The sequence below is a fragment of the Lissotriton helveticus genome, chromosome 9 (genome assembly GCF_964261635.1).
Source record: "Lissotriton helveticus chromosome 9, aLisHel1.1, whole genome shotgun sequence".
NCBI lineage: Eukaryota > Metazoa > Chordata > Amphibia > Caudata > Salamandridae > Lissotriton > Lissotriton helveticus.
Genome location: NC_136070.1, coordinates 1,254,529,458 through 1,254,543,833, shown reverse-complemented (window position 1 = coordinate 1,254,543,833; position 14,376 = coordinate 1,254,529,458). Strand labels below are relative to the sequence as shown.

At 50.7% G+C, this 14,376-nt stretch overlaps 1 protein-coding gene across 1 annotated transcript in view; it reads right to left on the bottom strand.

Moving 5' to 3' along the window:
* Window positions 1-14,376, bottom strand: part of LOC144783414 (E3 ubiquitin-protein ligase rnf213-alpha-like) — a 2,376,820-nt gene that overhangs the window by 1,155,679 nt on the left and 1,206,765 nt on the right. The window lies entirely within an intron of this gene.

Below are 14,376 nucleotides of genomic sequence, written 5' to 3'. Positions count from 1 at the left end.
ACTGAAGCATCGGAACCAACTTCACTCAAGGCGCTACCTCGGAGACATGGGTCATAAAAACCCGCGGGAGGCGTCGGAACCTCCTGAGGCCTCAGTTGCATCACTACTACTTGAGATGCGGGCGGGCTTTACGGCACTGGACTCCCGTTTTGACACTCTGGACCAGACCATAGCGTCCTTGGGCGCCAAAGTCCAGGCACACGACCGTCGTCTGGATGTGGTGGAAGCACGGGTATCGGACTTGGAGGATGGAACTGCCCAATCTCTGAAAAGACTAGAACAGACAGACCTCTACTAAAGGAGGTAGCCATCAAGAACGAAGATTTGGAGGCACGTGGGCGACGCAATAAAGTTTGGAGGCACGTGTTGTGGAGAGAGCGCACCGGTCACTTGGCCCCAGACCAAACCCAGGCCACCCTCTGAGACTTATCATTGCAAGACTATTGAACTTCCGAGATCGCGACAACTCGCTGAGGATGGCTAGAGAGCGTGGAGTGATTGAGTGGCAGGGATCCAAGCTATCCTCCTATCCAGATTACACTCCAATGATCCAGGAGGCGAGATAGAAATTTCTGGGGGTGAAGGCCACACCACGCCATCTTGGGCTTAAATATGGGATGCTATATCCAGCGAGACTGAAAGTTGACTTTGGCGGTAGGTCCAGAATCTTTGACACTCTTGGAGAGGCCCAAGAATTCTGCTGCACACACAAGATGCAGGCTACGCAGAACACTGCGGGGGCGCGCTCGCCTCCTCGCCACACAGCGGATCGGATGCTAGTGCGGACCTTTTTTTCAAATTCCAGAAATGGTTGATGGTCTGATTTTGTTTGAATGCATTAATAATTTGTACTGGGGATTTCGTAATGTTTAATGTTTTTCTCTGATACGACTATTGGCCTGTTGATTGCGAGCTGACCCCCCTCCCTGGGTATATCTTTGGTGTTTGGGTTTACTGCATTCTTTGGGTCCACTTCTTGGTCCTCGATGGTTGGCCTGACGGTCCCTATGACCTTCGGGCGGGGAACTTAGTAGGGGTTGGCCACCTTTGGGTTAGAAGGTGGTTGGGTGGGGGAGGGGGGCTAGGGACAGACCTGCATGTTGTTTTGGTTGTTATTTACACTTTATGTTCACATTGCTTATCACATCGCCATGGAGCACACGTCCTGACAGACGACGATTCACACACTGGTTGAATGTCATGGTTAAGTAACATCACCTTAATTTCCTGGAATGTCAGAGGACTTAATAACACTCGAAAGAGGAGACAGGTGATCCATTATCTTATCAGGCACATGGTCGATATAGCGTACTTGCAAGAGACCCACCTCCCCACCACATATTCGGTCCGTTTTGGTACTAGCTGGGGCGTGCACAGATTTTTTGCTAATTACAGCAATTACGCTAGGGGCACAGCCATTTTGGTCCACAAGAGAATCCCTTTTACACTCATAGACACAGCCCGGGACCCTGAGGGCAGATATGTTATAGTTACCGGGAATCTCTATGGCCGCAAAGTCACCTTGATAAATGTTTATGCCCCCAATGTAGATGACCCTGACTTTTTCCACAACCTGAATGCACGGGTCATGACACACGACCCCCAGGCCCTGCTTCTGGGAGGGGTCCTCAATTTGTTAATACACCCTTTCCTGGACAGCACTTCTAAAGCACCGGACCCTAAGCCGCAGGCTAGGCGCGCCTTGAGGGACCTCTGTGAGCAACATGCATTAATGGATATTGGGTGACGACATGACCCTACCCTCACTAAATACACCCATCACTCTGGCCCACACGGAACCTGGTCCAGGATAGATTATTGGCTGATCTCTCTCATGGTTGCGGACTGGTTTCACTCCCACACCATGCTCCCATGCACATACTCTGACCACTTACCGATAGTTCTGCACTTACTACTCCCACGACCGGAAGGGCACGAGAGGCAGTGGCGTTTTCCTGGTAGAGCCCTCCAAGACGAACCGTTAAAGGCTGAAATTCGGGAAGCGATAGAGGACTATTTTGAACTTAATACTGGCTCATTGGACACTGTGGCAGTACTGTGGGAGGGATTTAAGGCAGTTATAAGGGGAGTGTGCATTTCCAAACGGGGGGTGTACCTCAGACAAACAATGAGCCGCATCAAGCGTGACATAGCTGTATTGGACTCCCAAATGACGAGACTTCCTGATACAGCCACTCAGACTACGCGACCTGCACTGCTGATGGAATACAGGGACACAGCGGATCGGGAGATTCTGTACATGGGGAAATACCACACGGCAAAGAGATATGGAGAGGATGAGCGACCAGGCAGAGTATTGGTGCACATGCTTAGACCAAGTTATGGTAAAAATTACATCACCGAATTGCAATTGGCCGCCGGCACCTCTCTCACTTCTACAGTGGCCATCCGGGACGAATTCTTAGAATATTATACTACACTTTACACGTCTAGGGCAGACCCTGACGGTATGGCACAGACCGCATACCTGGACGAGATTGCTTTTCTGTTTTTGGAAAAATACATGTTAGACTTTATGGCAGAGCCAGTATCCGTCAATGATGTTATACTAGCTATAGACACCCTACGGGGAACCACTGCCCCGGGCTTGGATGGTTTTACCGGAGACTTTTATAAAGAGTACAAGGACATTTTTCAGTTAATTGAAGTATATGCTGAGGCGTTGGAAAAGCAGAGTCTCCCCCCCACAATGCGGGAGGCTGTGATTATCCTGCTTCCGAAGCTGGGCAAGGATCCCAAACAATGTGGCTCTTACCGGCTGCTGTCCTTATTGAATTTGGACTACAAGATTTTGGCGAAAGTGCTCGCCAACAAGCTTTCATAACTGATGGAGTATATCATTTCTCCAGTACAGTCAGGCTTTGTCCCCAAATGCTCGACATCCTTGAACCTCTGGACGCTGTTTACCGGGCTGCACAGAATACAATCTGAGGTGCCGGCCGCAGCAGTGCTGCTTGACGCAGAAGAAGCATTTGATTCCTTAGAGTGGCCATTTCTAGTGGAAGTGATGCAGCGAATGGGTCTACCCTATGGCTTTATCGCAACAGTCTCCTTATCTGCATAGAGGCTTACAGTTCAACACAGGCCCACGGTTAGCTTCCCTGTATGCGGACGATACCATCATGTATGTCCGGGAGCCACACTTAAACCTGGCCCCCTGTAGGAGAGTAGGGTCTGCAATCCTATGATCACCCAGATTTTTGCTTTTTGCTTCACTGGTTTACGACTTTCCCTGGCTGTGGGCCTGCTAATCAGACCCACAGCCTAGCTGTTCTCTCTATCCAAATTGTACTCAGGTACTGAATTGGCACTGGGCCCTCTCCAAGTCCCTGTACCCAGGGCTGAGGTGCACCCAGAAGTCTCCCAGGGGCTGAAGCATGTATTGTGCCACCCCTGGACTGACTAACTAAACTGACACAACTGGCTGCACGACAGCTGGGGCAAGGTGGTGTACTCACCCTTTGCTTTAGATATAGTATACCTATATCTAACCCTACAATGGACACACAGATCTCCTATCAGTCACTCCTATGGCAGGCCTTAACAATCCTGGAGGCAGAGTGCTTGGAATCGTGTGAGATGGTGCTCTGGCATGAGCTGAGCCTGTCTGCGGCTTTCGGGATCCATCCCTTAGCCGTTTCCATGATATCGCATACCATATACTCTTAAGTGCATTATAATCCTCGCGGTTATATGCTAACTCTGGTATCGCTTTATCAAAACATGTCGAGTAAGGTGTCATACGAATTGGAATACTAACCCCTCGCCAATTCTGGCGACGGGGTTAGCATTCCACCCTTCTAGAGGGACACGACATGCATGTAGCCTGTAACCCCGGTTAAAGTCAAACAGAGCCTCAGCTCCACAAAATGGATGCTGCCACCGAGACACAAGTCTGCCCTCCTGCTGCTGGGAGTCCTCCCAGAGCAGGAGATAAGGACAAAGGGTTTCCTGCCAGGGGCGGTGCCAGCACCGTCCCAGACAGGATTTTGTGTATTGTAGGTAGGCAGGGCTTCAGAGGAAGGTGACTGCACGTGGCACCCCGGTGCTCACTGTGCATAGGCTGGCTTGAACCAGTTCCAGGGACACTCCAGACCCTGTGCTGGGGAAAAGCCCGCCAAGGAAGTGGGTGTAACCACCCCCCTCCTGGTCCCACCCATAGGGCAGGACCTAGTCGCGTGCCAGCCCCCTTTTCCCAGATAAAGGTAGAGACTGGCCCCCTTCCAAATCAGATCATCTTTGGAATCAAGACACGACTTTCTACGAAAGGACATCAAGATTTCTTCTTCAAGATTCTCCCTTGTGACTAAGGAGTAGTCACCCTGCATCGGCAGGCACCATCGCAAGAACACTGCGGTCTGCTGCAAGTCCTTCCCCCGGAATCCGACTGCCCAGCTCGACGAGAACCGGCTTCCCTGGCACCTCTGACCTCTAACCACCTCTACAGCCCAGCTGAGAACCGTGGGTGCGACGAGACCTCGAGGGACCGGCCATCTGCAAGACTGCACGACTTCTGCACAGCAAGCCCGCCGAGTAATTTCCTGGTGAGTGCTTTGGGGTCCGAGAAGCCCCGACCCTGAGCAGCTCCAGCACCGAAGTGCAGCCTCCCAGCATCTCCACGATCTGCGTGGGACCCTTCTGCTTTTTGCTGCTCACCGCGTTGTTTGGCTACTAGCCCGCTGGCTTGTGGCCTTCTGAACGACGCCCAACGACATTTCTGCTGCTGGTCTGGTTGCTCCAGACTGGCCCTTGCTCCCTTCCAGAAGAGGAGCACCCCGGACCCTCCTGGTCCACTCAAGACGCCATTTTGAGTCCACCGCGTGGGCTTGAATTAGCCAAGGCTTGTTGCCCAATCCTGGGTACTTCGACGCCGACAGCTTCATCCATTGTGGGACAGCTCGCCTCTCCATCCTGGTCGCCGACAACGCCTCCTGGTCCGTGAGATCTGCAGAGCACAGCGTCGCCCACTCACCTAGTCGAGGTGATTACCATCCGGTGCCCTCCTGGTGCCCACTGACTACTGGCTAGTAGTCACGAACTTGGTCCCCTCTGCTTTCAGGTGTCATCTATCTTCGAGATCCAGGCTTGGATCACTTCGAACAATCTTCACTGGTCGCCTGCCAGCATCTTTCTTCCAGGCTCCTGGTCCGGCAACGAGGATTCCCGACGTCTTTTGAGACCTATGCAGCTGCAGCCCCTGGGCTAGGTAACTTCGGCACTTCGGTGTCCCGGCATAGCCTCACTATCCAAGGGTCAGGATCCACTGTCGTTTTCTCCCTACCAGGTCGGGTTCGCCCGTGAACACTAACTTTAACTTTACTAGCTTCCATAGACTTTGTCCCGCATCCCGCGTGAGAGTGCACACTCTGCACCCGAGTCCCCTAGGCCTCTTAGGAGTAATCTAACGATTCCCTAGTCAAGTCCTAGCGATTCCCAAGCCTATTAGTACTGTACTTACCTGCTAGTAATTTCGCATTCCACTTTTAGAGTATATGGTTTTTCGTGCCCCTCGGGCATTTGCGTATACTGTGCTAACTTAAGTATTTTCGTAAGAGTTTTGTTGTGTGCTTAGCACCCTGTCCTCATAAAGAGTACAGGGTTGTTGTGATTCTAATAAATACATTGTTTATTTTCATAACACTTGTGTGGTGTCCTTTCACTGGGTGTTCAAGGGGTAATGTGATGGTAAAACAGCTGGCTTAACACGCCCTCTAGAGTCTTAGCCTTAGACTGCTCGTATCCATGCTACTAGGATAGCTGGTCTATAAGGTTGACTTACAACCAATCATCAATAAGGGTTGTTTGGACTGATATATAGTGATCACTAGAATAGTGAGCACTGCACATCAGGCCAACTTCTCACATTGGTGAGCAGCGGTTGGGATTTGAGCTTGCTGTTGTTTTACCACACATATCCTAAGAATATCTTGTGAAAGATCACATAAGTACTAAAGGTACATATAACTTAGCTTAGAATACTCTGAGTTCTACTGAACCAGCTGTTGTAGCTCCTAGGGCCTAGCACACCCTAAACTACAACTCTAGCAAGGGATCAGTAGGCAAACACATAGTGTAGGTAAGTGCACCACTTACACCTCACTAGAAAAGCATGTCTACCCAGGGAGAATCTACTGAGACTCCCCTGGTCAGTGTTGACCCTCCACAGGTCACTTCAAGATATGCAGCTCTCAGTTTCCAGGAGATGAGACAAATCTGTGTCTCCAGGAAACTGAAGCAGGGGTCTAACCCCACCATTCCCTTTCTGATAGGTCTCTTAGAGACATATGATGCCAGAAAGATTTCTCAGTTACATGAGAATATGCCAGCCTTAGAGGGAACCTCTGGGGATCCAGACCTCCCCAACACTGCTACTGCAGTTGAGGAGGAGGATCAAGAGGAACTCTCTGGGGATGAGGTAGACAAAGGTCTTGAGGTAGTCAGAAGGCTAACCAGGGCCAACTTAGACTTACTTGGGCTAGGATCTGGGGGACCCCCAGTACTAACCCTAAGTGGGCCTAACCTTGGAGTTATGAGAGATAGATCTCTTTCTAGGGACTCCAGTAGATCTCTGCACTCTAATGCCTCTTCCCAGAAGAGAAGGAATCCTCCACAGAGGAGATTTACTTCCCCTCAGAGAATGGAGCATGAGGCTAGGATGAGGCAAGCTGAACTGAGGATTGAAAGGGAAGAACTTGCCCTGGCCAAAGAGAAGCTTGCCTTTGCTAGAGAGCAGCAGATGAGTGGGCTAGCTCCCACTGGTGGCAGCAATCTCCCAAGAGATAGAGAGAAGGGTTTAGATACTAAACACCTGACTAAGATAGTGCCCCCCTTTAAGCAAGGGGATGACATCCAGAAATGGATGGCTGCTCTGGAGAGGGCCTGCACTGTGCAGTGCATTCCCCAGAGTCAGTGGGCAGCTATACTGTGGCTCTCCTTTGATGGTAAAGGTAGAGATAAGCTCCTCACTACAAGAGTGGAGGATGCTAATAATTACCAGGTCCTGAAGAATACACTGGTTGATGGCTTTGGTTTAACCACTGAGCAGTTCAGGTTGCTGTTCAGAGACACCCAGAAAACTCAGTCTCAGGACTGGTCTGACTTTGTGGATTGTGCCACTAAGGCTTTGGAGGGCTGGTTGCTGGGTAGCAAGGTTACAGATTACACAGGATTGTATAATCTTATGATGAGAGAACAAATTTTAAACAATTGTCAGAACCAGTTGTTGCACCAGCACCTTGTTGATTCAGATCTGACCTCTCCCCAAGAATTGGGAAAGAAGGCAGTCAAATGGGTCAGGACAAGGATCAAGCAGAACCAGAACCAGAACCAGGGTGGTCAGAAGAAAGCAGACCAGAAGGGTAATGTTAAGAGTGAACAAAATGACCAGAAGTCTTCACCAGGTCCCCAACAAACCAAAGAGGGTGGGGGTCAGGCTTCCCAGAAGAAGAAGACTCAAGAAGGCCAGTCAAAGAGGTGGTGCCAGTACTGCAAAAGTAAGTCTCACTGGTTTAGTGAGTGCACCAAAAGAGGAGGACAAACTCCTGCCACTACAGCCCCTAAGGCAACTGCACCCCCTAGTACAGTCAGTAGTGGTAGTGTACCTCCCAAGGCATTAGTTGGGTTAACCTTGGGAACTGAGGGGTCTGACAACTTAGTTGGCACACTCACTCAGGCTGTCCTTGTCTGTACAGGGGATATAGATATGTCCCCTGACATAAGTCCCAATACTTTGGGCAAATACAGGCAGACACCTTTGATTAATGGCAAGATGGCTCAGGCCTATAGGGACACTTGTGCCAGTGTCACCATGGTGACACCTAACTTTGTGGACCCTGGACAGATCATGCCAGGTACTGATTTCCTGGTGACCAATGCCAGCAATGTCACTACTAGTCATAGTGTGGCAATTGTAGCTTTCTCCTGGGGTGGAGTGAAGGGACAAAAGAAAGTTGTAGTCAGTTCAGACCTCCCAGTTGATTGTTTGTTGGGCAATGATTTGGAGTCATCACAATGGTCAGAAGTGGAGCAGAGGACTCACATGGAAATGTTAGGCTTGCCAGCACATGTGCTTGCTGTGACTAGGTCACAGGCCAGAAGATGCCCCACTGAACAGGTGCTGGATCCTGAAATTATGGACCAGACACCTTCCAAGAAGAAGAGCAGTAGGGTTAAGGCTTTGCCTTCCCCCTTGCCCCAGGTTGAGGATCAAGTCTCTGAGGAGGCGGATCTGAGAGAACTGAGGGAAACTGAGCCTAAAGAGCTTGAACTTGATCAAGTTGAGTTTCTGGGCTCAGGGGGACCCTCCAGAGCAGACCTGGGGAAGGCACAGTTAGACTGCCCTTCCCTTGAACCCCTCAGACAGCAGGCTGCTGCTGAGGCTGCAGGGAATGCCACAGGTGCCCACAGGGTATACTGGGAAGATGGACTCCTGTACTCTGAGTCAAGAGACCCCAAGCCTGGTGCAACCAGGAGGCTGGTCATCCCCTTGTCTCTGAGAGGTTTCCTTCTCACCTTGGCCCATGGGATTCCCCTTGCAGGTCATTTAGGTCAGACAAAGACTTGGGACAGGATTGTCTCACACTTTCACTGGCCCCATATGAATGAGAATACCAAGGAGTTTTGTCGCTCCTGTGTCACTTGCCAAGCCAGTGGTAAGTCAGGTGGCACAACAAAGGCCCCCCTCATACCACTACCTGTGGTGGGGGTTCCCTTTGAAAGAGTGGGGATTGACATTGTTGGTCCAATGGAACTCCAGACAGCATCAGGGCACAAGTTTATACTGGTGGTGGTGGACCATGCCACCAGGTATCCTGAAGCTATTCCCCTGAGGACCACCACAGCTCCTGTGGTGGCAAGAGCCCTAGTTGGAGTGTTCTCCAGAGTGTGTTTTCCAAAGGAGGTCGTTTCTGACAGAGGTACAAACTTCATGCCAGGATATCTGACTGCAATGTGGAAGGAGTGTGGTGTGAACTACAAGTTCACCACACCCTACCACCCACAATGCAATGGGCTTGTTGAGAGATTCAACAGGACCCTCAAAGGGATGATTCATGGGCTACCTGACACTCTTAGGAGAAGATGGGATGTCCTGATCCCCTGCCTCTTGTTTGCTTACAGAGAGGTCCCACAGAAGGGGGTTGGCTACAGCCCTTTTGAGCTTCTGTATGGGCATCCTGTAAGAGGACCCCTGTGTTTGGTGAAGGAAGGATGGGAGAGACCTCTCAAAAAGCCTGCAACCAACATAGTGGACTATGTACTTGGTCTCCGCTCCAGGATGGCTGAGTATATGGAGAAGGCATCTAAAAACCTGGAGGCCAGCCAAGAACTTCAAAAAGCTTGGCATGACCAAAAGGCTGTTCTGACTGTGTACCAGCCAGGACAGAAGGTGTGGGTGCTGGAGCCAGTGGCCCCAGCAGCTCTGAAAGACAAATGGTCTGGGCCCCACACCATCATTGAGCAAAAGGGAGAGTTACCTACTTGGTGGACCTTGGAACTCCCAGGAGCCCTCTCAGAGTGCTCCATGTTAACAGGCTCAAAGCATATGTTGACAGGAAGGACATGAGCTTGCTCATGGCCACAGATGAGGGACAGGAGGAAGAGAGTGACCCTCTCCCAGACCTGCTCACTCAGAATCCTGATGATGGATCAGTTGATGGTGTTGTCTTTTGTGGCAGCCTCACTGAACATCAGCAACAGGATTGCAGGCAAGTTCTGCAATCCTTCAGACATATGTTCTCTCTGACACCCAGCCAAACTGATTGGTGTACCCATGATGTTGACACTGGAGACAGTCTTCCTGTCAAGAGTAAAATCTACAGGCAGCCTGATCATGTTAGAGACTGCATCAAAACTGAAGTGCAGAAGATGTTGGAACTGGGAGTCATTGAGCCTTCAGATAGCCCTTGGGCTAGCCCAGTAGTTCTAGTGCCAAAGCCTCACACCCAGGGTGGTAAGAGAGAGATGAGGTTTTGCGTAGACTACAGAGGCCTCAATGCAGTCACTAAGACTGATGCCCACCCAATACCAAGAGCAGATGAACTTATAGATAAATTGGCTTCTGCCAATTTCTTAAGTACATTTGATTTGACAGCTGGGTATTGGCAAATCAGGTTAGCTGAGGAAGCCAAACCCAAGACAGCATTTTCTACCCCTGGTGGGCATTATCAATTTGTGGTAATGCCCTTTGGTTTGAAAAATGCACCTGCCACCTTCCAAAGGCCGGTGAATCAAGTCCTCACTGGGCTGGATGACTTCTGTGCAGCTTATCTTGACGATATTGCTGTCTTTAGCTCCACCTGGGAGGATCACCTGGTCCACCTGGGGAAAGTGTTAGAGGCCCTGCAAAAGGCAGGCCTCACTATCAAGGCCACAAAGTGCCAGATAGGGCAGACACAGGTTGTATACCTGGGCCACCTTGTAGGTGGAGGCCAGGTTCAGCCACTGGAGAGTAAGATACAGGCCATCAAGGACTGGACTCCTCCAATCACCCAGACTCAGGTTCGAGCTTTCTTGGGCCTGACTGGGTACTATAGGAAGTTTGTCAGAAATTATGGGTCCATAGTGACCCCTCTTAATGACCTGACAAGCAAAAAGATGCCAAAGAAAGTTCAGTGGACAGCAAGCTGTCAGAAAGCATTCAATGACCTAAAGCAGGCCATGTGCACAGCACCTATCCTAAAGAGTCCAGACTACTCCAAGCCATTCATTGTCCAAACAGATGCTTCTGAGTTGGGTGTGGGAGCTGTTCTGTCTCAGCTGAATTTTGATGGTAATGATCAGCCTATTGCTTTCATTAGTAGGAGGCTGACCCCCAGAGAGAAAAATTGGTCAGCTATTGAGAGGGGGGCCTTTGCTGTGGTCTGGGCCCTGAAGAAGCTGAGGGCCTACTTGTTTGGCACTCACTTCACCATTCAGACAGACCATAAGCCCCTCTTGTGGCTAAATCAGATGAAGGGTGAAAACCCCAAACTGCTTAGGTGGTCCATTTCCCTACAGGGGATGGATTTTACAGTGGAGCATAGACCTGGTACTGATCACAGCAATGCTGATGGGCTCTCCAGATATTTCCACTTAGAGCAAGAAGACTCACCTGGTCAAGGTTAGTTTATTGTCCCAAAGTTTGGGGGGGGGTCATGTAGGAGAGTAGGGTCTGCAATCCTATGATCACCCAGATTTTTGCTTTTTGCTTCACTGGTTTACGACTTTCCCTGGCTGTGGGCCTGCTAATCAGACCCACAGCCTAGCTGTTCTCTCTATCCAAATTGTACTCAGGTACTGAATTGGCACTGGGCCCTCTCCAAGTCCCTGTACCCAGGGCTGAGGTGCACCCAGAAGTCTCCCAGGGGCTGAAGCATGTATTGTGCCACCCCTGGACTGACTAACTAAACTGACACAACTGGCTGCACGACAGCTGGGGCAAGGTGGTGTACTCACCCTTTGCTTTAGATATAGTATACCTATATCTAACCCTAAAATGGACACACAGATCTCCTATCAGTCACTCCTATGGCAGGCCTTAACAATCCTGGAGGCACAGTGCTTGGAATCATGTGAGATGGTGCTCTGGCATGAGCTGAGCCTGTCTGCGGCTTTCGGGATCCATCCCTTAGCCGTTTCCATGATATCGCATACCATATACTCTTAAGTGCATTATAATCCTCGCGGTTATATGCCAACTCTGGTATCGCTTTATCAAAACATGTCGAGTAAGGTGTCATACGAATTGGAATACTAACCCCTCGCCAATTCTGGCGACGGGGTTAGCATTCCACCCTTCTAGAGGGACACGACATGCATGTAGCCTGTAACCCCGGTTAAAGTCAAACAGAGCCTCAGCTCCACAAAATGGATGCTGCCACCGAGACACAAGTCTGCCCTCCTGCTGCTGGGAGTCCTCCCAGAGCAGGAGATAAGGACAAAGGGTTTCCTGCCAGGGGCGGTGCCAGCACCGTCCCAGACAGGATTTTGTGTATTGTAGGTAGGCAGGGCTTCAGAGGAAGGTGACTGCACGTGGCACCCCGGTGCTCACTGTGCATAGGCTGGCTTGAACCAGTTCCAGGGACACTCCAGACCCTGTGCTGGGGAAAAGCCCGCCAAGGAAGTGGGTGTAACCACCCCCCTCCTGGTCCCACCCATAGGGCAGGACCTAGTCGCGTGCCAGCCCCCTTTTCCCAGATAAAGGTAGAGACTGGCCCCCTTCCAAATCAGATCATCTTTGGAATCAAGACACGACTTTCTACGAAAGGACATCAAGATTTCTTCTTCAAGATTCTCCCTTGTGACTAAGGAGTAGTCACCCTGCATCCGCAGGCACCATCGCAAGAACACTGCGGTCTGCTGCAAGTCCTTCCCCCGGAATCCGACTGCCCAGCTCGACGAGAACCGGCTTCCCTGGCACCTCTGACCTCTACCCACCTCTACAGCCCAGCTGAGAACCGTGGGTGCGACGAGACCTCGAGGGACCGGCCATCTGCAAGACTGCACGACTTCTGCACAGCAAGCCCGCCGAGTAATTTCCTGGTGAGTGCTTTGGGGTCCGAGAAGCCCCGACCCTGAGCAGCTCCAGCACCGAAGTGCAGCCTCCCAGCATCTCCACGATCTGCGTGGGGCCCTTCTGTTTTTTGCTGCTCACCGCGTTGTTTGGCTACTAGCCCGCTGGCATGTGGCATTCTGAACGACGCCCGACGACATTTCTGCTGCTGGTCTGGTTGCTCCAGACTGGCCCTTGCTCCCTTCCAGAAGAGGAGCACCCCGGACCCTCCTGGTCCACTCAAGACGCCATTTTGAGTCCACCGCGTGGGCTTGAATTAGCCAAGGCTTGTTGCCCAATCCTGGGTACATCGACGCCGACAGCTTCATCCATTGTGGGACAGCTCGCCTCTCCATCCTGGTCGCCGACAACGCCTCCTGGTCCGTGAGATCTGCAGAGCACAGCGTCGCCCACTCACCTAGTCGAGGTGATTACCATCCGGTGCCCTCCTGGTGCCCACTGACTACTGGCTAGTAGTCACGAACTTGGTCCCCTCTGCTTTCAGGTGTCATCTATCTTCGAGATCCAGGCTTGGATCACTTCGAACAATCTTCACTGGTCGCCTGGCAGCATCTTTCTTCCAGGCTCCTGGTCCGGCAACGAGGATTCCCGACGTCTTTTGAGACCTATGCAGCTGCAGCCCCTGGGCTAGGTAACTTCGGCACTTCGGTGTCCCGGCATAGCCTCACTATCCAAGGGTCAGGATCCACTGTCGTTTTCTCCCTACCAGGTCGGGTTCGCCCGTGAACACTAACTTTAACTTTACTAGCTTCCATAGACTTTGTCCCGCATCCCTTGTGAGAGTGCACACTCTGCACCCGAGTCCCCTAGGCCTCTTAGGAGTAATCTAACGATTCCCTAGTCAAGTCCTAGCGATTCCCAAGCCTATTAGTACTGTACTTACCTGCTAGTAATTTCGCATTCCACTTTTAGAGTATATGGTTTTTCGTGCCCCTCGGGCATTTGCGTATACTGTGCTAACTAAGTATTTTCGTAAGAGTTTTGTTGTGTGCTTAGCACCCTGTCCTCATAAAGAGTACAGGGTTGTTGTGATTCTAATAAATACATTGTTTATTTTCATAACACTTGTGTGGTGTCCTTTCACTGGGTGTTCAAGGGGTAAAGTGATGGTAAAACAGCTGGCTTAACACGCCCTCTAGAGTCTTAGCCTTAGACTGCTCGTATCCATGCTACTAGGATAGCTGGTCTATAAGGTTGACTTACAACCAATCAACAATAAGGGTTGTTTGGACTGATATATAGTGATCACTAGAATAGTGAGCACTGCACATCAGGCCAACTTCTCACACCCCCCGATTCGAGAAATTATCCGTTTTGGCAGATTTTCGGGACTGGGCATCTACTGGCATAAATCAATCATATTTCCACTAACAGAAAGCACAGTCCAATGGGATTGCAAATTCCCGCTCGAATGGTGCCACGACTCTGTGAAATATCTGGGAGTTCATATTCACTTGGACACCGCTCAGATGATACGCTTTAACTAAGGTCAGACTTTTCAAAAATTAGAGGCACAAGTGGACGGCTGGCTGAAATTACCATTATCACTGGTGGGCAGGGTGACTATATTGAAAATGGTGGTTCTCTCTAAATTTTTATATCTTTTTAATAATATCCCTGTGCCCGTCGGACATTATTTTCGCACTCTGCGGTCACTCATGATCCGACTGGTATGGAGTGGTAAACGACCCCGCGTTCGCTGGTCCATTCTGACCAACTTCGGGGTCCGGTTTTGAGGCCACAACCAGGTTTGAGGCGGGTCGAGAGCACTGAGGGCGATGTGCCAGGTTCGCTCCGATCCCCTC